Below are 24,189 nucleotides of genomic sequence, written 5' to 3'. Positions count from 1 at the left end.
TTTTATTTGGTTCCTGGGGGATGGGCTGGGGGCCTTTTCAGTGAAATCTACTCCAGGAAAAACTCAGGCAATTTAAATAAGAAATAAGCACAGATGCACAAACATCAAATGAGTGACAGCTTCATTTTTTTGTGAATCCCCAAGTAGTTGATGTTTTTAAAAATGTATTTCTCCTTTATAAAGATTTCTTCTGGAAGACAGTTACTAATACAAGGACCCTTAGAATAGTACTAAAATTATGGTAATTAAAAAGAAATCCTAGGACAATTTGACATTGCTGATTCCTTAGTTTTGCTGTTAGTTATGATAATTTAGTGGGGGGGAGGGGGTTTGCTTAAAAAATTAGATGAAAGCACATTTGAACTCAACAGTAAATATGACAAAATAACCATCAATTATTTTCCCCCAAATGCAATAACTGAGAACATGAAAGCTTACATTTTTATAGCAAGTGAAAAAAAAAGTCTTTCTTTATTGAAGACACACAAGCAATCCATTCTCAATTTTGTATTGTAAAATTTTTAAAATGTAACATTTACTTTATGATTTTTAGTCTGATTTTGAATTAAATGCATGTAATATTTCTCAGTACTGCTCGTTAATCTGCATTAAGTAGTATGAATTCAGAGGTCTAGAAAAGTCTCATTCTTTTATTGGGTAATAAACAGTGTAGTATTTTAGAGAATTTATGCCAAAGATAAATAGAATCCAGCAAATCCAATACTTATTATTAAATTTTTTCCATTTTGCTTGGCTTCGTCCAAAATTAATTCTGTTAGCGTAATAATGCCAATCATAAATTCTACTATCTGGCCTGTAGGGAGCAGCAGAAGGAGCTTTCTTGTCAACAAAAATACCACTTGGGAAGCTTCAAGCCACCTCTGTGCTCAATGAAATCATGTGGTTGATTCAGATGTAGTCACCAAATATTGGCTGAAATTATTGTGATCGCTAAGGAAGAACACCCCTCCATACTTCTCTTTGACACCCTTAAAAGTACACAGAACGTTTCAGTTACATTTCCTTTCAAGAATCTATAGCTAAGCTACAGATATTTGCAGTTATTAACAATTACACATATGTAAATGAAGGAAAAACTCCAGAAAACATTCCCTTTGACATTTAGTAATTGCAAAGTGAACATTATTTAGCAAACTGGTTTCTTTTTTTAAATTCAATTTATTGAGTGACATTGCGTAATTAAGTTCTATAGGTTTCAAGTGTACCATCCTATGATACATCATCTGTATATTGCATTGTGTGTTTACTACCCAAACTCCAGTCTCCTTCCGTCACTCTACATTAGACACCCTTTACCACCTCCTGCTTTCCTTCCCACTAGCAACCACCATCCTATTGTCTGTGTCTATGAGTTATTGCTTGTTTGTTTGTCTTGTTTGTTCATTTGTTGTTTTCTGTTTTACATCCCACATATGACGGAAATCATATAGTTTTTAACATTTTCTGATTTATTTCGCTTAGCATGAAATTCTTAAGATCCATCCACGTTGTCACAAATGGCCATATTCATCTTTTCTTACGGTTGAGTAGTATTCCACTGTATATATGTGCCACATTGTCTTTATCCAGTCATCTGCCGAAGGAAACTTTGGTTGTTTCCATGTGTTGGCCACAGTCAATAATGCTGCAATGAACATAGGGGTGCATATATCTTTGTGAACAAATGCTTTCAAATTTTGGGGGTAGATACCCAGAAGAGGTGTTACTGGGTCATGTGGTGTCTCTGTTCTTAATTTTGAGGAACCTCCATAGGGGCTGTACTGGTTCACATTCACACCAGGGGGACAATGTTTCCTTTTCCTCCACAAGCTCTCTAACACTTATTGTTACTAGTCTTGTTGATGATCTCAACAAAATCAACACTTTTCTAGAGAAATGTGAACACCTTCTTCCATGCCTGGTTGACATTAATTGGGGCTTTAGTATATGCAAGACTGTGTTCTAAGCACTTTATAAATCTTAACTCTATACTCACAACAGCACTGCAAGGTAACCATTGGCATCTAGTTTTGCATAGAAAGAAACTGGGGCTCAAAATTCTTGCTATTTGCCCGAGGTCATGCAGCTAACAGAAGGGAGAGCCAGTAGCGTGACTCAATGACCACAGGAAACCGCCTCCGTGAAGTGGAGGACTTCGGCCTTTACTAACGCCGTATCCAGTTTGTCTCAGCCACAAGGCTGCGGCCATATATTCGCAGCCAGGAAGCCCATGTTAACGGTAAGTTACATGTGCTGTTGGTCCGAAAGAGCTCTTTCATTCTTCGTGTTAACACATCAACATGGGATTCCTGGGAGTTGAGTGAAGGCAGAGAGAGCCAGACTTTCTGCATGTCCTGTTTACCATAGCTACCTAACCATGAGCAATTCAAAGGAGAGATAAATGGAGGCTTTTTCTTTCCTCCCTTTATGTATCCAATCGTTTAATAAACATTTATAGAGCTGTACTGTACACTAGGAAATGGTCTAGCTTCTCAAGGACCACTGGTGGCTGAGAAACACTTCCTGCCTTCAGAACACTCAAAATCTAGCAAGGAAGCCAGAGAAATAGGTAGTTTACCAAGATGTGCAGTAAGCCCTATGCTATGTTCAATGGCTACACCTAAGAGGAAACTAGATTTTTGGCAGTGAGCATGCAACAGAGTCCCCAGATAGTAAATTATAATGTGACCTGAAATTTATATAATGCTACCTCCCAATATTAGCTCTATCAATTTAATAAAAAAATAAATGGGGGGATTTTTTTTAATTCTAAAAGAATGGGAAAAAATACAGGCAGCCTCTGCAGGAATTGCTGACCTCTTAATTTTCACCCATTCAGACCAATGTGGGACTTCTAATCTGGAAAATAATAAATTTGGGTTGTTTTAAGCCATGAAGTTTGAGACAATTTGTTACAAAAAGCAGTGATAGAAAATTAATACAAATGTTATCAGGGTGTTATAGAATATCAAGACTTGGGGGGAAAAATTGATTCTAGCTGCAGTATGCACTGAGGTAACACAGTTAACTGCATGCCACTTACTTTGAATTTTGCATAAAATATTACAAATCCTTAAAAATGTATATAACTAACTAAACGTTAAGGAAAAGAAAAGAAATTTTTTTTTTTTAGGGAGAAAGAAATAAAGAACTTAAAATCAGAGGAAAATCTCAAAATTGGTGGGATTTTGAACCAGATACAAATATTTTACTGGTAGTCGGAATAAAATGTTCCAGGGGAAAAAAAGAAGAGAGAGATTAGTTGTACCTAAAAGTTTAAAGGGAACATAGATTGGGCCCAGATTATGCAGTCTTGGATGTCTTCCTAAAAAGTTTTGACTCTCTTATAATCAGCCAAAAGTTACAAACTGGATGTGTTTTAGTTGGCTCTCATAGTATTTTGTGTGTGTTAAGGTTTTTGTTTTGTTTGGAATTTGAATTACAAAAAGGATAATTTAAAAGTTAGGAGACTTAACATAAAATTCTAGACTTCCAGCTTCTCTTGGGAAAACAAAACAAACAAACAAAAAATGATTTGGCCACTTTGGGCCACTTGACCACAAATGGCTAGAGCTTCGTAGTGACTGACCCTTAGTTTAGGCATGTCCTCTCCCGACAATTTCCAAACTCCCCGTAGCTCCCTACTGTATTATCTGCCCACTTCACAACTCTTTGTTCTTCCTGCTGCCATAGGCATTTGGGTTTGCTGTAAGCAGGTAGTAACCATTAAATCATTTAAAATCAAATCCGTGCTTTGGGAAGAAAACCCTAACTGCAACTTTAAGATGGCCCGTTATTTGTATTTCTGTCATTACACTTGCCACATTGGGTTAAAGTAATCTATTTGCATGTTTGTCTTCCCTGCTAGACAGTGAGATATTATAAAGGCTCAGAAATGCTTTGAATTCACCTACGATTCTACGGCCTAGTCGTGTCATGTGAGACCCAATAAGCAGAGAGATGGATAGGGAGACTCAACCGCATTCTAAGGAAATATGAGGACCTGAATTAGGATGGGTCAGAGGCCACGGTAAGAAGGATACCATTGCTAAAGGTATTTAGAAAGCAGAGTTACTTGGATTTGGCAACCAGTATGAAGGGTGAAGGAAAAAGAGGAATAAAAAGTAGCTCTGAGATTAATGTCAGACATACCATGTGGGGTAAGTTATCATGATTTACTGCTCACCAATCCAAAAAGAGCAATTATCCCACCCACGCGTTTGGCCCTCTCCTATTGCATTAGGATATAGCAGATGCAGAGTGATCCTACTAGAAGCTGTGGAAAGGCTTGAGGCTAGAAATTGGCGGGTCAGGACTGATCCAGCCTCAGGTCTCCCTCTTACCATGTGGCCCTCAGCAAATAACTTCCCTGATGATCAACTTCCTCATCTGTAAATGATGATCGCCTAACACCACAACAAACCTGTGTATATGGCTGCTTAAGGCTAAAGCTAGTTTACCTAAAAGTACTTTGTAAACCATGTTATATTATTCAAATAAACCTCACCTGCTAAGCCTGTATCTAGTCAGTGGGGATGCAAAAATTAATAAGGCACAGAAGCAAGTACGCAGTTTCAAAGAAGCTGTGACATTTCATTTAAAATGTAGTTAAATAAAATGAAGCAACATTTAGATATGTGGCTGAATACAAATATATTTAATACATTTTCATTCAACATTTTCTTGGAATTCTTCCTAGAAGAATATTTTGCAACTAACATTTTACATCCTAGAACCATGCGCTATGGGATAATTGAGGTTCCTTGGCAGATGTTTGTATTTTTCCAAATTTGGGCTACTGCTTTTGCCAAGTTCACTGAGGTGTAAACTGCGGATGATATTACTGGATGGTTGTACAATGACTTCTAAAGATTTTAAAGCACTAGGGGAATGTTTAATAAACATAAATACACAAGTCTTACTTACCCAGATCCTTCTAACCACAAGCAGATCCCCATCTGTGGCAGCCACCATGCTATGTACCTGGCAGTTCTGTGACACTGTAAATTCTGGTACTAAAAAAAGATTGAAATGAGCCATAGCAATGACATTGATTTGTCAGAATAGATGTAGGTACTCAGTTCACTTCCCTGGTCATCCCTCTGCCCTCTCCCATAGATAACACACAAATACATTAAAATCTACTTAGCATAAGAGCTTCTCAGATAATATTGTGTTGTATTGCTTTGGCAATTATATAGGGAGTGAGAGTAGCTTGATTTCAAATGGCTGGCCCATTTAAAGCTGCAGATAAAAATGACATCAAGTGAGAACAGGGCCATAGTACTAACAGATCACCCACTCAGCTAAATGAACCAAACTACTTTATAATTTTAATAGAAAAATAAATTTTAGATCACTTAGCCACAGAGAAATTCACATTATTTGAGGAGTAAATTGAAAGGACGGCTAGAAAAGTAACCCTGCCAGTCTTTGAATTTGCATGTCCAGGGTTACATAGGAAGAACTCACTGGCCATTTCCAAAATATGAATATGCAGTAAGACTATGTATTTATTAAACATTGATGCATGTCTTTTAATATATATCTATATATTTCTTTCAGAGAGAAAGAGAGAGGGAGATAGAAACATCAATGATGAGAATGATCGATCGACTGCCTCCTACACACCCCCTGCCTCAGCCCACAACCCAGCCATATGCCCTTTACCCAAATCGAACCCAGGAACCTTCAGTCCTCAGGCCAACGCTCTATCCACTGAGCCAAACCAGCTTAGGGCTATGCATGTTTTGTAAAAGAAACTTTTAAAAATTCTGAGGCACTTAGAAATGGAATCTTTTCTAATGTAATGAATGATAAATACTTTTGGTTTGGGAATACAAAAGATTACAAAACAAACAAACAAACCCCAAAACCTCAAATACTCATCAATCTGTAACTGCACAGTGCAAAAAAAGTATGCAGCCATAAGAAATTGAGGAAGATCTTGATATGGATAGGAAAACATCCCCCACAATGTACTGGTTCTGGATAGTGTATAGTAAGTAGGCCTGGAGTGCTCAACCACCTGGTTTGCCCAGAGATAAGAAATTTCCCGAGACAGGACTGTCAGTGCTGAAACGAGAAAGCCCTGGGCTCACAGGCACTGGCGGCCGCCCTGAGTGACTCTAGCCCCTTTCTTCTTTAAGAGACGTGGGAAGTAGAACACAAATTAATCTGTGTTTATGAAGCCGGCAGAAAGACAGGAAGAAACAATAATCCTTGTTTGTTTTATCTTTGGTGGGATGGGCAACAGGGTAGATGCCAGACTAAGACTGAAGATCATTATTTCATTTTATGTATATTCTAAAGTTTTTGACTGATGTGGATTTGATGGCTACTCAAAAATTAGCAATAAAATAAAATAAACCACATAAAGAGTCAAAAATGAAAAGGCTACCTTTTTTTTTTTTGAGGGGTTGCGGGTAGGGTGAGATATGTTTTTTTCCTAAGTGGAGAGCAAAGGGTATGGGTCATTTGTAGAGTTGAAAGGTTTGGAAACTTTCTTGCAAAATGCAATTTTTGCTAAGCTCTGCCAGCCAGCTTTGGGGTAATGGATGCAAAGCAATGGCCTGAGAACAAAGACTTGCGGCTGTCTTGCCCATCTTGCCCGGGTCAAGGAGGGCAAGTCTGAGTTTCCCTTCAATTTCGGAACTGACCAGACAGTCTGACACAGGCCCATCAAACTACTGCCTGAAAGAAAGTAAATTGTATCAGATCAAATCAGCCTGTGAATACTGCACATTGCCTTCCCGTTGAAAGTGCAGTCTGTATCACAGATTTTGCTTTTAATTTATAAATTAAATTATGCCATTACTCCATTCATACTTATTGCCGTATAGCTCCATAAAACACGTTGTGACGTAAAACGTTCTCTATAAAAGTTAGATTTATTTGAAAATTCGTAGTTTTTCCAAAATTGTTTGTTTTTTCTACTCTTTTGGGCAGCAGAGAGGGAGGGGGGGCAATAGAAACAGTAGAAGCAGTGCCTAGAGGCCATACATGGATGAGAGAGAGAGAAAGAGAGAGAGAGAGAGAGAGAGAGAGAACATTCTTGCTGTTGAAGCAAGAGCAGTCCTGGAGTAAGTCCCTGTCTCAATCAGTCCAGCAGAGAGAGAGTGCATTTTCCTATGATTCACCATTTTTGTTCTATTCAGACCCTAAATCCAATAATCACCTTTTCCTTTGACATGTGTGATACTATAAATACCTGGGGTTTTTTCCCCAGTTCTCTGGCTGTTCTGGGTTTATTAGTTATAGTATTCTTTTCCCCACAATTCCTTCAATGATTGTATCTCTGTGTTTGGTATTTATATCTCTAGTACTTAACATAGAACCTTTTACCTAAGAGCATTTGATATGTCTATTTTATTAGGAAAATGATTTGCATTTTTAAAAAGTGTAAGGAGGTATATAAAACCACTAACAAATATAAATAAGTGGCTTAATTCTGTGATTAGAATAGAAACAGGCCTGCTGGTATCAATACAAAACTAGCTCTTTTTTTCCAGAGGAAGAAAATGAATAAAGAATAGAATTGGTGCCTGAGGCAGGTTTGTGGCAAGTTAAGAAAATCTGAATGTGGGGGCGGGGCACAAACTAACTGATGTGTTTTATTTTTATCTTCTTCAGTGATCTCCAGTCAACGGGACTGGAAGCTCCAGATGGAAGTTTGAAAGGGTCCATGTTCTTTGCACCAGTAAAGAGCTTTTGCATGGCGCTTAGAAGTATGCAGTAGGGAAAGAACCACGCTTAAGTTTATTTCAGAATACTCCAAAACTTTTGATTAAAAAAAGAAATCCCTTCTTCTCATTAACATCTATTCCTTTATCAGACATAGATACATACCATTGCTTTAAGGACCTTCATAGAGCTAAAGAGTAAAAGAAGTCAGCTACATTGAAAACACTGACTGCTGAGTCTTTGTACCTTGGAAAATACCAGACTATACCAATATCAAATACCCTCTGAACATACCTCAACCAGGGGATGGGCAACGCCCCAAAGTCATACCACAAGAGGACATCTAGTACGAGACTAAAATTATACCATGGGTAACCCCTCCCCCCAAATGATAATCGAATATATGGTTAATATTCTTAAGATCATCAATCTCATGGATTATTAACTATAACGTCTACTATGTGCTGGCACTGTGGTAAGCATTTTACATATGTTTTTTCACTTAAATCTCAACAATCCTATGAGGTAGGTGTTACTGTACCTGTTCTAGAGAGAAAATTAAGGCTTAGAGACTGTAGTGTAGGAGCAAGTTCCAGAAACCAGACTCCTGGAATTAGAATCCTGGCTGTCCCCCTCATTAGCTGTGTGATCTTGGGCCAATTACATAACCTCCCTGCCTCAGTTTCCCTTGTAGAAAAAGAAGATAATAATGGTACATACTTCAGTGTCAAGCAGCTGGCAAATAGTAAGTGCTTGTATGTGTATGACATTGAGTAACTTCATGACAACGTGCACAAGGTCACACAATTAGTAGCTGACAGAGCCAGAATTTCTGCCTAGATTCCAAAGCTGGTATCTTAACTGACATGTCCCCGAGTTACCCCAAATCAGATTGTAGTCTTTCTGGAACATTTAGCTAACAATTAGTTATGTGTTTTATTTGGTTTCACAAAACTCTGTAAAATAGCATTAATTGTTCCCATTACTGACTGTTGATTGAGCGTTTATGGCACAGAGCCAGATACATAAGAGACAATGAAGAGCTGACCAAGCCCAGAGACGTGTCTGGAGCTATGCTTGTTGAGCATAAGTAAACAGTCACTGACTCACGGTCCCCCGGGGCCCTCGATTTTTATAAGGAAAGATATGTTTAGAGGCCAGACAGCTGCTCATAAACGATTTGCTTCACAGTAGAAAAGAAATAAAACAACAACAACAACTACCAAAGTGAAAAGTGCAGCCTTCTTTTCCCTGCTTTCACACTTTATTCACATCCTCACCTCTGGTTCTGATGTGCAGAGCCGCTGGCCTTGGTAGGATAATGGAGATTTTTACTTTACGGGGAAGTCAGGGAAGTGATACTGGCCTTGCTTGAGCTCTGCTTTTGTTCCCCATGCAGAATCAGACCTGTTGCCCAAAGGGGGCTGGGCATTTTTAGGGTGTCTCCTCGAGTTATTTTTAAATAGCTCTTTCTTGTTCCAGAGCCAGTTGGCGGTAAAAGCATGATCGCATCAGGAGAACTGAAAATTTCATCTCTGTGTTGTCAGGTAGCATTGACATAATGTACCTCACATTATGAAGAAATGCTGGCCCCGAATGTTCAGACTGTGGCCAGATGGTAGGAAGCTAGGAAAACCCCTGGGCGAGTGGAATATGGAAACTGAGACAAGAAAAGTAAGCAAGGCCAAACATTGGAGCAACTTACAGCCAGCAACTTGTGAATTGCAAGACCTTATCTTCCCTAACCAACCAAGGGCACGTGAGAGCAAATAGTTGATACCTACCGCCCTAGCCGGGAGAATCCATAGCTAAGTCACCCTGGTCTGGGAAATAAGAGAACAAAGACCCAATTAATGCCATCTGCGTCAGCTAAACACAAGGACAGATGAAGTCAGGGGAACAAGTAAGAAACACCCCGGTGAAGCCAGACAGGCCTAAGATAAAATTAAAACAATAAAACAGACCAAAGAATGATGCCAAACTCCCGTATGCGCTCATTTTGATGCATCAGCACATTAAAAATGCACCTAGGAAGCTGATGAATATTCTGCTGAAACCCTCCCCTAAGATGCTCACCCTTAGGGAAAAATTTTTTTTTAAAAGCCCTCAGGACAAAAACTCAGCAAGGGCTCCCTCTAGAGCACACCCATGCCCTTTCTCAAGCATAAACTTTTTTTCATGCAAAGGTGCTTTTATCTTTATGGGATAATTTCTCAAAAGTAGGATTGCTCAGTATGTATAGGTAGCAGTACATAGATGTGTATTGAAATATCTACTGGAGAAGAAATAACCTGGAAATCTAAATGTTAATTAGTAAGTAAATGCTTGAACAAATTGTGGTACATCCGTACAATGGAATATTCTCTCAACACTAAAAGAATGTTAGATTTACATCTGCTGATCTGAAAAGAGGTTGGTGAGAAAAACTGCAAAGTAAAAGGTGTAATATAAAACACACACACACACACACACACACACACCCATGAACTTTTTACTTCTTCCTAAACTCTAAGGGTCCCCAGGAGACTTGCCACCAGGAGAGCATGGGACAGCAGCAGCTAGTCCAGGGCGTACCCCATGATCCTATCTCCAAGGCCCCCTTTTCTCTGACTTCCCAGAGAGCTTAAAGCAGACCTGTCTTGTCTCACTTCTGTCACTGTGACCACTTCCCAGTGAGCTGACAGCAGCCCCACCTTGGCTCACCGCTTTCCTATAGCGTTTCTAGGGAGGTACAGCAGGGTTCCGCCTCGGCTGTCTAGTTCCTTCTTCTGCCCCAAGTCCTTCCTTTGTGTCACTGTCCCCAGTGTTAATAAACGTACTCTTAAAATCACCTGTTGTGAAATCTTTCTACCCGAAGTCAACAACCCACACGCTACAGGCCGGCCTGTGACAGACCCGCTCGGGGCCAGGCCCTGTCCAGTAACTTTCTGACCAAGTCTGTGTTTATCAGCACCAATGGCCGTGACTCTGGAGGACTGACATTGTAAAAGAGGCCAGACAAACAGGCCTGGCTGGTCTGCCTCATTCCAGGTAGGAAGCAATGTCCTCATCACACCTCGCTCAGAATCCTGGGCTGGCTTCCCTAGCCTCCTGAATGCCTCAGTCTTGCTTGGAAGATTCTGGAAAAAATAACCCCAAACTTATGGTCTACTATATCATCTCTTGAACCCTATACTTGAGGCACACTGGACAACTTGTCCCTTCCCCAGATAAGTTTCTCATTGTCTTTTTTAAAATTTTGTTTCACTGCTTAAAGTATTACAAAGAGTATTACATATGTCTCCTTTTCCCCCCCCTTGACCTTCCCCCGACCTCCCCTGCCCCCCAGTGTCTTGTGTCCATTGGTTATGCTTATATGCATGCATACAAGTCCTTCAGTTGATCTCTTACCCCCACCCCCCACCCCCTCCGCAAACCCTCTCCGGTCTTCCTGCTGTAGTTTGACAGTCTTTCGATGCTTTTAAACCAGTTAGCACATATTTAGACAGCACTGTCTGAGGCATTGTGTTTGGTGATGGAATTGTAATAGAGTTGCCTTTGTAGAGCCTAGAAGGAAAGACTGACATTCATTACAAGTGTGTTGGGTTCTAGGAAGTAAGACAGAGCACTCTAGCAGGATAAAACTCTGGAAGCAATCCGGCGTGGGTGCCAGGAAAGGTGTCCATGAAGAAATAACTTTCCGTTATAAGATTAATCAATTGTGGAGACTTAGGGTAGAGCATGATGATGATAATTAATTGTACACTTGAGTTTTACTAAGAAAGTAGATCTCACCACACACACACACACACACACACACACACACACGCAAGTATATAAGCTGATGGTTAAGTAATTACCTTGATTGGCATAGCATTTCACAATGTACAGCTATGTCAAAACATCACGCTATATACCTTAAATATATATGAGTTACATATTTGTTGATCAATATTTGACAATGATTATTTGTTAGTCATACCACAATAAAGCTGAAATACAGAAATAGAAAAGAGTTGATCCTAGCTATCTTAGAGGCAAAATTGTAGGTGAGTTGCCCTTCTGGTTTTCAGATTCGGATTCTGTTTTCTTGCTTTGCAACACTGCTTTTCCTTCTTATCAAACAGTGAGTTGGCTGCCAGGGCTTGTCTATATCGATGACTTATAGATTCATGTGAGGTTATACTGCATTTAGAAAATGGTAATAAAGCAGTATTTCTATATTGCTTGTGCACATTTTTCTCCCTTTAACTCTAATTTATTTTTCTGATGGGCTAATTGGGAGAAATGGGTTTAGACCATTTACTCCCACTTTGAAGAAGAGCTCTCTGTCTACATGGAAAAGTATAGGAAACCTTGTTTACCTGGAATTATTTTAGTTCCCTACTACTATTCAAAGTCTTCTTGAAAACAACATAAAGTAATAGCTTTTGTGCTAGGCTATCCAGAAGCCTTGACACCAGATGAGTCTGTGGATGCCGTAGCAACTGCAGTTTTGTAGTCATGGTAACAGCCTTGTGGCTCCAGACGCAAAACCAATGAGCGTTAAGCATCACTACATTCTACCTAAGCTCCTCTGACTTTATCAAGAAGCAACAAGATCTGTATGTTCTCCCAAGTGCACAGGCCCCTCAGCGGGAGGGAAAACTGCATAATGTGCCTGATTTAAATGCCATACTTGAATTATTCAAGCAAGTGAGTCCTTATTCTAGTTTGATGGATTAAATGGTAGGTGTTTTTGTAAAAAAAAAACCAACTAGGTTGTTGATTTCAATTATCCAGGAGTATTGTTATGAAACCGGAGCACTTAACATGCATATTTTGAATACTGGGATTAGTACACATTTCAGAGAAGTAAAACGTGTAGATTTTCTTTCAATAACACAAATCAGAAACCTCATGGGACCAGGAAAATAATTGTCTTCTGTTTTGTTGAATGTTTTCCTCTCATGGAGGATGATAATATGGACCAATATCATCTTTCAAATTAATACATCACACTAAGGTTGCAGTAGCAAGAAACAAATCACAATTCAACCTGCACCTGGTCTGCAATATCTTAGAAAGGCTTATGACTTCCCCCCAAACACTTTCTTCCTAAAACTGGGCTAGTAAACATAGCCCTCATGGCTGCACGTTCAACTTTCTCAAGTTCAAAAGCATGAAATGGAGAGGGCAAGCTAAGCAACCCATTCCCAAAAGGGAAATAAATACTCCCACTTTCAGTTACTCCTTCCTAGCTGTTAATGGATATATTACATATGATCACATAACTTCATATGCAAATGTGTAATCACAAACCAAATGGGTGTCCCAACCATGTTTAACTCTAGTTTACTGGAACTGTTTAACACTTCACAGCATATTTCCTATAACAGGAGATAGGCCAAAAATTAATCTCTTAATGCTATTTAAATTACATTTATCTTTTTATTTTTCCAAGTCCATTTTTAATTCATTCTGTTCTGCTAGTATTTCCAGTCCAGGCCAGTGTAAAACAAAAAAAAACATCCCCAAGGGAAATTGCCCTTCAAAACCAGTTCTACTTAGATAAATTTCTAATGCTTCTAAAAGATCCCAATTTATAAGAGTAACTCTTTATTTCATATATTCCACTAATGTGTATTAAAAGCCTCTATGTTTTATGTGAAATTCTGTTGAAGACACAAAGATGAACAAGACATGGCTCTCACCCTCAAGAAACTTGCTGACTACACTTGATTGTAATGGGACTTCATCTTTGGGGCTATACAGTCCAAAGCCACCAACAGTCCTATCTTCAATTCCAACAAAGCGTAAGGAGAACTGAAGGTTTAATCCCCATGGATTTTCATGTTTGTTTTGTTGTTTTCATTTTGCCGACTTTAAGATCTGAAGCCTTTTACATTATTTTTTAAAGCAAGCTGCTGTGTTTGAGAGAGAGTTTGTTACGGTCATTTTGCAATCATGTATGCGCGCTCGCTGAGGATTTCTTATCACCAGTTTATAAACAGTTATCTTAGATATTTCACTGGAATGGAAACTTTTTCTACAAGGGGGGGATCACAGTTGTTGCTTCGTGGCATCTTGGGTTCCATAGTCTGTACCAGATGTAGAAGGTGTCTCTGGTGACTATGTTGGAACTGTCATAACATGGGCAACAAAGAGGAGATCTTAAATGAAACTCAGATTCGGTGAACTAAAGTTAAAAGAACTTGTCCAAGAAATGACCTCACACCTCAATTTGGGCTGATTGTATAAAAAAATGAAAGCCAAATGGAGGACACTGAACTTGTTACTTGGAAAATGATCTGACCTAGCACTCTTGATAATTTAGAATTAGATGCTTCTTCATTTAATGATATCATCATTTGGCCAATCTTTGCTAATACCTGATAAGCAGAAACATTTAAAAAAGTTACAGAATCACAAAAATATATGGCTGAAATGGACATTAGATTTGTGCAGTCCAACCTCATAATTTTGTAAATAATGAAATTGATGTCTCTAGGTTTCCTTCCAGATGAAAAAATGTCAGATTTTGCTATTTCTTGACAACCCAACCACACCGAATAATTGCTTTAACTGTGTTGACTTGCAGTCAGATAAAAGTTCTCTGCTTTTAGGAACCATTTGATTTACTCATTTTAATTACTTTCTCACTTTATTTTTTTTTCTTCAGTTCATTTTATTTTAGCTTCCGCTGAGTCAGAGGACAGTTAAAGTTTATGGAGAGTTATTAGAGAAAACCATGGGAAAGTATTCTCCAAGGTGACATAAGCTTAACTTGCATTGATTGGGATTTGAATTAGACCTGGGAAAGAAACGAGTAACAGTGGTATCAGGCTTTTTTAAAAAATGCTTTTTTTTTCATTGTCTAAAGTTTTACATATGTCTCCTTTTTTCCCAATTGACTCCCGGCCCTCCGCCAGCCATTCCCACCCTGGGCCAGCCCCCACCGCCCAGTGTCTGTGTCCAGTGGTTATGCTAATATGCATGCATACAAGTCCTTTGGTTGCTCTCTAACCCACCGCCTCCCCTACCATTTGTCTCTGATCTATTCTTGTTTATCAAATTGTGTTGACATTATATCCCACATATGAGTGAGATCATGTGATATTTATCTTTCTCCAAATGGCTTATTTCGTTTAGCATAATGCTCTCCAGTTCCATCCATGCTGTTGCTTCTTTTTTATAGCGGCGTAGTATTCCATTGTGTAGATGTACCAGTTTTTTAATCCACTCATCTGCTGATAGGCTCGGCCGGCGTGGCTCAGTGGCTGAGTGTCGACCTAGGAACCAGGCGGTCATGGCACATACCCAGGTGACGGGCTCGATCCCCAGTGTGGGGCATGCAGGAGGCAGCTGATCATGATTCTCTCTCATCATTGATGTTTCTATCTCTCTCTCCCTCTCCCTTCTTCTCTGAAAGCAATAAAAAAAATTATTTTAAAAAAGGGGTATCAGGCTTTTTAAGAAATAGTTTGACTTTTCTGAGTCCATGATTTCTTCTGCATGTAGGAATTCCTTTGTTTCTATTATCTTGTGGCTAGTCTCCATTGCTTTCCTGTTTTCAATGCATTTCCTCATGAGTGTCTTAGTAGCCCAGCGAGATATCATTTAACTTTTCAGTGTCTGAATATGAATATAACTCATGGTAACTGTTCTGATTCTGCAGAGGAAATTTGAGAAAACACACACACACACACACACACACACACACACACACACACTGATACTGTAGCTAAGGGACAAACAATCTCTTCTACAGCCAAATTATGATTTGAGAAATTTTGCCTCCAGCATCCCTTTATCAGCACCTTCATGTTTTGCTTTGCTTTGGGGGTGGGAGGGGCCCCGTTGAACTCAATGACCACATGGCACCATCTCTTTATTTCTTTGGAAACACTATGGAGGAGTTTCCTCGTTCAGTACACTATGCTCTTGCACTTTCCTACTTCCCTCCTCCCTCTCCCCTTTGAAAACTTATTTCCTCTGGATATTATCCTCTCAAAAGCCTGGTCTCTGAAACTAGCTACAATCTTCTAAATGATTAGTCCAGAGACATTAATGGAGGATAACAGCTTAATGTGCATCTTAAAAGGACTCTTTAGTGCTTTCTCCTAAATAAGCCAGGAATTTCTAATACTGTGGTGTGCTGGCTGGGGATATTTTAAGAATTCATACTTTGCTGTGTATGCCTTTTATTTCAGTCAGTGAATAGTTGCTTGCCATCAACTGTGAGCCAGTCTTGTTTACCCAGTTTAGACATTTATTATGTGGTGTCTCAATGGAAAAACTAGCAATAATTACTCGCATCCATCAGGAGTCTATTAGAAGCCTGAATTAGTTTGCTAGAACTGCTGTAACAAAATACCACAGGCCGGGTGGCTTAAGCTACAGAAATCTATTTCTCAGAGTCCTGGAGACTGAGTCCAAGATCAAAGTGTCTGCAAGGTTGCCTTCTTCTGAGGCCTCTCTCCTTTGCTTGCACGTGGTTATCTTCTTGCTGTGCCTTCATGTGATCTTTGCTCTGTGTGGGCCATGTCTGTGTCCCCATCTCCTCTCCTTATATGAAAGAATCTACCTGTCATATTAGATTAGGGCCCACACATATGACCTCATTTTACCTGAATTACATCTTCAAAGGCACTATTTCCAATACAACCAAGTGGATGGTCTTAGATCCCAGCAGAAAGGAGAGACTGGGCTGGGTGACTGTGAAGAGTTAAACAATTTAAAAGCATGTTTGTGTCACTCTGTCATTAGAGGTAATTTTTATTTGCATACTCTCAGCATGTACTGTCTTTCTGAAAGTAAACGGGTGTCTGTTACGGGCTGTATCCTTTTTCTCTCCTTCAATATTTGCTTCCTTCTCCTTTTTCCCTCAGATGATGCCACTGGAATCTTCCCAGCAGAGGCCCACTGTTTGTTCTTCCAGGATATTGTGTTCTTTGCGGGTAGCATGACACTGGCAGGCAAGAGGGTCAGGTCACCTCTGGCTGATTCAGTGACTCAGTCATGACTCGGTCTGGTCCCCTGCCCTGTTTCTCTCTTCCGTCTCCTTGAGCTCCGTGCCCACCTGCTGCTCACCCCCTGCCTGCAGCCCCGCTGCTGGCTGTCTCTGTTGAGCCAGTTGACCAGAGTCTTTGCCACCAGATCAACTCCATGTGGCTAGGCTATCTCCTGTCTTTCTCTTCAGATTGTAGGATGTCTTGTTTTTATTTTTGAGGTGGGGATGGCATGCTTTATAGGCCACCATATTGGGAGTGGTAGTTGCATGTTGGTCATAAGTAACCTTGGATGCCTTTCGCTGAGGCATCAGTAGTAAATGCCACGTTATATCCTGGAGGCCACTATGCCATACGCTTCCACCCTGGATAGTATCTAAGTAGGTAGACATTGGAAAGCAGCACCAGAAAATGGCAAAAAAGTGTGTTGTTGCTGCTAGAGCCGCTGCGGATACCACAACAGCTTTACTCCCAACAACTGCCCATTCACTGTATGATCCAGACTCTGGGCCCTGTGAGGACATTCCAACAGGGAAACAATGACTGAAATGAACAACGGACAACGGGCATCTTGCCAAACAAAGCTCCTTGCTTTGCAAATGTCAAGGCTTTGCCTCTTCATATTTCTCTTTCCTCCTTGAAAATATTCTGCACCCAAGTGCTCTGGGAAATGACAAAGACTCTGAATTTAATACCCGGGCATGTGAGGCTTGCTGGGTGAGGTGATTCTAAAAAACCTTGAACAGTTTCCTGCATGGCTGTAGTAACTGTCAAAACTATTATAGACCCTCTTAAAAAATAATGTTGGGAGGAAATGCATTCGAAACTTTGGTATTTCTGATTTATTTGAGAGCCATCAGACTCGACCATGTGGCATTTAGTGATAGCATTCTAGTGAGGCCTTGGTGGGTTACACTGATCAGCTGAAAGATCATGTAAAGACATCATCGTTAGAAAGCTGACTGTCCAGCCAAATTTAGAATGGTTCGAGAGTTATCTTCCTGCCTGTAACATTTAGAGTGAAAAATAATGTACTGGCTGCTGAACACTCAACTGGTAAAACTTGATAGCATCCAGCTTGTTCTAAATGTTTACAAAGATGATCACTTCTGATGATAAAAAGGGTAAGAAAGACCCCAGTCAAGAAAAGAGCCCATATAAAGTTAGTGTCAGGTGATTTTGCTTGTTCGTGTTAAGTGTATATGTGTGTATGTATGCACTAAATTATGGGGTAAACTATAGTTATGCTTACCAATCATGTTGTCTTAGGGCAACCATTGGCTTCAACCTATAAAAGTTCTAATGAAATAATTATAATTGTAATCTGATAAATTCTTGTTTTTGTTTTTGTTTTTTTAAAAAAAAAGGCTGCTGAAGCCGGTTTGGCTCAGTGGATAGAGCGTCGGCCTGCAGACTGAAAGGTCCCAGGTTCAATTCCGGTCAAGGGCATGTACCTGGGTTGTGGGCACATCCCCAGTGGGAGATGTGCAGGAGGCAGCTTATCGATGTTTCTCCCTAATCGATGTTTCTAACTCTCTATCTCTCTCCCTTCCTCTCTGTAAAAAAATCAATAAAATATATTTAAAAATAAATAAATAAATAAATAGCTAATTACTGGGGCCCCTTTTCTGTTTCACTATCTACAAGGGCATTATAGTGATTAATCCTATTATCTCAACAAGGCTGGAAGACTCTGAGTGGATTGGTAGCGAGCAGAGTGGAGATTAGCCTGAATATCTTAAAATCCTTAATATCCTTGATATTGAAAATATACCCAAACTCATAACAAAGCCATGGTATTGTATAATTCTGATGGGCACCCTGCTATGTTTATTTACCATGTAATACATATAAAAATACAGCTCCACAGAGCTATGGGATGATTTGGTACTTATTCTTGAAGAATTCTATGGGTGTACTATAATAGTACTTTCAGAGAGAATTCTTCATAATGTTCAAATCAAGTAAGGTAATTAGTTCATTTTTAATTGAGTGTTTTCTTAAGTGAATTACCTAACCATGAACTCAATGTTATAATCTGTATTTTTGAAAGAAAAAGAAGGAAGAGGAGGAAGAGAGAGAGGAGGAAGGGGAGGGGTAAGATAGAAGGGAAAGGACCACAAAATTCATAGATTGAAAAAAAGAAAAGCCTTTCAAAGGGCAGTCCCTGCAATGTAAAATGTAAGATGAAAACTTGGTGATAAGGGCCTCATGGTAAAACCAAGGCAGGGCAGAACAGTGATGTAGCTGGATTCCTGTTGACTTCTTAAAATCAGTTGGTGCATACAAGGAAGACTCTTACCTCAATACTTAATAGCTGGTGGAATAATAGTTTTTATTTAATGAACACTGACCATATGCAGATACTATGCTAAACTAAGAATGTATAGATATCACCTTATTTAATTCTTGTAATAACTGTAATCAATAGGAACTACAATTACCCTCACTTTTCATAGGAAGAAACTGAGTCTGAGATTAGGTAAGTAACATGCCTACAATCACCCAACTAATCAGAAGTGAAACAGAGTTCAAACCCAGGCACCTCACTCAAGAGCCTGTATCTTCTAACATTGGGTTGTAAAGACTCTTGAGATATTCGTCCAAGATGAGTTTGCTGCCACCTATGGTGCCACTGTTGGATCCAAGGCTTTGATTTCCAAAGTCTCCTTTGTTTGTCCAATAGCCAGTCTTTCTTTCCCCAAGCTTAGGCAAAAGGGTACCAGGTCAGCTTAGAGGGACAGGGAAAGAGCAGGAAAATGCCCTTCACTTTGGCATTGGCATAAATTAAATTTAGAGTCCAAGCACCTTAGAAACTCTTTTAAGGCACAGGCCCACATGCCTAGGGTAGTGCTGGCCATATGCTATCGAATCAATAAATGTCTGTAGATTAGTCTAATTTTCCTGATTATTTGTGGTGTCCGTGTATAAACATATATGTGTCTATGTATAGTGTGTCTATGTATAAACATATATGCATAATATACCTTATCAGCATCAGGTTACAGTGTCAGATGTGTTCGAGCTCATGGACAGTTGGCTATGAGTAAAAAATAAATTCTAGACCTGGTCAATAAGTCAATTTTTCTAGTATACAAGGAAACATTCATGAGTGTTGATTTGTGGATTGATATTTGACTGGTATATGTTCATGAAAAGAGCATCTAAGGTACATTAGCTCTGTGGGCACATATGATTTTCACTGTGGATTTGTGATGTGGTCATAGTCCATAAATAATGAAAACATCTTTAGCAGTCTAGAATGGACTCCCTATCACCGGTCCCATCTCATGAGATCAATAATGATAGATGTGTCAATTTTAAGAGAGGATCAAAACTGAGCAAATAGTCAAGCTTTAGCCTCTCTCAGAAACGATTTCTCAGAAGAGTATTTAGAATTATAACTCTCAGTATGTCCAGTGGGAAAGTAATATGAAACTAGTGCCCAGCACAAAAACTTAACTAATGCTCATCATTTCAGTATAACTGTGACTTACAATGATTTAAAATCTTTCTTTTAATTTAGTCTGGAATATACATCTACAATTTTACCTGTATTGGCAGTTCCCATGTACAGCCTGAACAAATGTTAATATTTATTCAGTGTGTAAATAGCATTCCTAAGTCCGTAACAGGCTGAGATTCTTTTGTTCAGCTGTGCATGCTGATGGAAAAGAAATTGGTCTGTGTAGCTCAGCACTGTCTGATAGAAATATATGTAACCACATCTAGAGTGTATAATTTTAAAAATGTGGGTAGCCACATTTTTAAAAATCAGTGAAATTAATTTTAAAATAATCTAAAACTGTATCCAAAGTCTTCTTTCACATGTGGCACCGTCCACTTTTGAGCGGCCACCATGTTGGACAGCACAGTTCTAGATCCACTTTGTCTAATTTTCAAATCCCCAGACCTCTCAGATGACTCTTGGTAAAAGGCTATCAAAGAAAATAATGACAATTTTAAAATATTTTATGGGCCTAATAGAAATGTAATCAATATATATACAAAATCTTCCATCTCTGGAAACAACAAGACGAAACATACAAATGGGAGATGTCTGGGACAAAAGAGACAAGAAGGAGAAGGAGGAGGAGGAGGAAGATCCCCATTAGAGGTGGCTGTAAGTAAGAGCTAAAGCTTATTTGAACACATAGACTTTTGGCAAGTGGCTTCATGACTAAGCTGAGGAAAAGATTGTTTCTGGGTACACAGAGACAATTGTAAATATATGTAAATATATTTTATTAAAATGAATGAAAAGGGAATCTGCGCCTTTACTCAGATGTTATGACTAACACAGAGTGGCCTTGTGCTGAATCTTTAATGAAGCCTGGCTAAAAATACTGTTGTTGATTTAATCAGATGTTGCTATGCTAGTAGGACCTGTTATTCTCCTGTAAGTAAGATGAAACCGACATGAGGAGGTGGGGAAATGAAAGATGGCTGATAAATAATCAGGAGTCCATGAATTTGAGGACAGAGAAGAAAATTGGCCAAAGATGAAACATCTGCAATTTCCATACAGGTCTCAGAGGCTCACAAATGAGGCTTTTATCCCCAAACCCCACATTTCATCACCTGCACCTCAATATTTTTACTAGGAAGAAGTTTTGCCACCCTACTTCATTTCTCCATTGTTAGATAGGACCAGAGTTCCCTAACCTTTTTGAACATTGAGGAATGGACCATACACTATTCAGGATCATAGCCCCTGGTGTTTTGGTCATTCTCTAGGACTGGGGCTTTTGGGCTTGGTTGACTTCAGTCTTCCATTGTATTCCTCAAATAATTTGAAAACCTCACTTAAAGAGGTGCCTCCAAGTCCCTACAGTCATTATTACTGAACTATGAGGACCTGGATTAGTTACTGCCTCTGTTTTCTTATCTATAAAGTAGTATAATAATGGAACCTATTTCATAAATTTGTCATGAGGATTAAAAGATATAATCACTTAACAAAATACTTCATAAAGAGTAAGCATTTAGCAAATAAAGCATCTTGTAGCCATTTTGTTTAATATTGTATCTCCAATGCCAAGAATAGTTCCCAGCACATAGCAGGGACTCTATCTGTTGGACCAATGAATGAATCATCCTATTTTATATCAGGCATAAGTTCTTTTGCTAAGGTTGAATCATTTGATCATGAAAAAAAAAAAAAAAAGATGAGAAAAGAAGGCTAGCAAGGGATGGAGTCTGAAGGTAGCATATAACCTATAGAGCAGTAGTGCCTAGTCTTTAGGGCTTGTTGGGTCCTTTGAGAGCTGTACACAGTCCACACATGAAGTTTTAGATAGTTGTAGACACAGATCCAAGACTCTGCAAGGCTACCCATGACCCTCATGTGAACTCCTGCTCAGAAATGTAGGAAGGTCAGGAGAGTGAAAGGGAAGATAGGCATTAGAAGGACCTCAAGAAACTGGATCTTTCCCCTCTACTCCCCCTTCACACACATAGTTTAAACCAGGCAGTTCTAAAACATGGGCCCGAGAGTGCAATTCCAAAATTCTGAGTTAACAAAAAGACTGTAAAAAGAATAAAGACATACAAGTCATTTTAATTTAAAAAAAAAAAAAAAAAAAAAAAAAAGACATGAAAACTCAGGTTTTGCTTAAGGAAGCTCCAGAATTGGGAAATCGGCTCATCTCGTGACCAGGATATGTTGTTAGGATGAGCACCTGGAAGAAAAATGAACCTCAGCCCTGGGGGTACCTGAAGATTTCCAGCCAAAACAGAGGTGCTGCCGTTCCCTGTGCTGGTATTTTAAGTGATGGGTTCCAGGTTCTAAGCACAGAAGGACTCGTGGGTAGGAGTTACAGATGCTGGACGTGTCAGATGTCCTCACTGCGGTGCTCATGCCCTGCCCTCACCTTTCCCCTAAGACTCTGTGTTCAGCTAAGGATCAGAAGAGCATGCTGTTTTCTGGAAACCAAGGACAGAGGGACTGTTACTATCTGCCTTCCAGACTTGGGAAGGCTCAGGCCCCGCCTCAGGTGAGTCAAGATTCCTCAGGGTGTGTTGGCTTGTTTTCCATGGTGGTTTACTAAGGAGATTTTTTTAAATTAATGTTTATAATTTCCTTCTCAAAGTGAGCTTGAATTTCTACCCCACTGCATGAAAAATAAACCCAACTATCATTAATCATCTTTCCATGTCTAAAGGTAAGGTTTTACATTTTTTAAAAGTTTTACATTAACAACTATTTGGGGGGAATACAAAAAAATAAAAAACAAAAACAATGAGAACATGGCCCTTGTCTTTAGATTGACAATAAGTCAAGTAATGTTACTAAAGCAACTACTGTGTGCCAGGCTCTATGGGATACAATGGTCCTTGAGACACAAGGATGGACAGTGGGGATGGATTGGATTGCTACCATAAACAGAGTTCATGGCCCAGTTGGGAAGTAAACAAGCAAGTGTGGTGCGTGCCACTATGGAAAAGCATAGCATATGATGGGAGCATATAATGTGGGGGCCTGCTCTAAATTGGAGGTGAAAGGTGTAATTTGGGAAGACTTTCAAGAAGAATTAAAGTTTAAATTCAAGAAATTCCTGTTCACTGGAGAAAAGAAGTGATTGTACCTGATGCAATATAGGACTCTAAGTTGGAGTACATACAGTGAGAACCAAATTGTGTGCAAAAGGGCAGACCAAAGGAGAGATGGAAGAGCGAGAAGGATCAGGAAGAAAGGCGGGACTTGAGTTTGTTTTTGAGGAGAGGTAAATGGAGACAGAAAGGGTTGAGTTTTTCTGAAACAAAATGAACTAAGATATGGCCTAAGAAATAAATAGAATGTATTACTAGAAATAGAGGGTGATACATAGAATTACTAATATATAGAATTCCAATCTGAGGAGAAGTAATAAGTGCAACAACGATATTGTAGATACAATGAAGATTCCTGAAAGCCACACAGAAAAGTAAGACTTAACGGGATGGGAAACAGAGAGCCACTGAAGGTTGTAGGGAATGACATGATGAAATCAAGATTTTTAAAAGCAGAAGGTAGATTTGATTGATAGATGATAAAAGAATCTGTCTGAAGCATCTGTGTATGAGAGGATGAGGTTCTAAATCATGGAAATGGATAAAACTAAGGAAAAAGTGTTTCATGATCAACTTGATTGTGTATAAACCAAGAAGCTCATTAGGAGACTTCAAGTACCCTGGCCAGTTAGAAGGTGGACTCAATGTAATAGCCAGATTTGGAAAAGGGGTAGGGGAGGCCTGAATAATTTAATTTAGGACATTGTGTGTTTAAAGTTTACTCTTATTCACTTCTTTGGTAATCCTTTGTTTGACTCTCCAATGACAACTTCTGTGAGGCACACTCTAATTTGGGGAGTAAGTAAAGGTCTCTTTTGTGTACTATAAATGAAACTATAAATCCTCCAAAATAAAACAAAATTTTATGAATTTTCAGTCTTTCTTGGGGTATAATTGAGTTGATCTCATACTTTATGTGAAATAATTAACCTGTTTTTTTTCCCTACAACTCAGAGTGCATCTCATACTGTATGAGTGCATCTCA

At 39.2% G+C, this 24,189-nt stretch overlaps 1 long non-coding RNA gene across 1 annotated transcript; it reads right to left on the bottom strand.

Annotated features, from left to right (window-relative positions):
• Positions 1-1,385: 1,385 nt before the first annotated feature.
• LOC118656102 lies at positions 1,386-10,468 on the bottom strand. Its single transcript, XR_004967490.1, has 3 exons — positions 10,387-10,468; positions 4,927-5,015; positions 1,386-1,645 (listed from the first exon to the last, which is right to left on the bottom strand). It is a non-coding gene; the product is annotated as an uncharacterized LOC118656102 (long non-coding RNA).
• Between the last annotated feature and the right edge of the window lie 13,721 nt (positions 10,469-24,189).

This window comes from Myotis myotis, unplaced genomic scaffold (genome assembly GCF_014108235.1).
Source record: "Myotis myotis isolate mMyoMyo1 unplaced genomic scaffold, mMyoMyo1.p scaffold_m19_p_5, whole genome shotgun sequence".
Taxonomy (NCBI): Eukaryota; Metazoa; Chordata; class Mammalia; order Chiroptera; family Vespertilionidae; genus Myotis; species Myotis myotis.
Note: the sequence above shows the minus strand (reverse complement) of the source record. Positions and strands in the feature narration are given on the sequence as shown.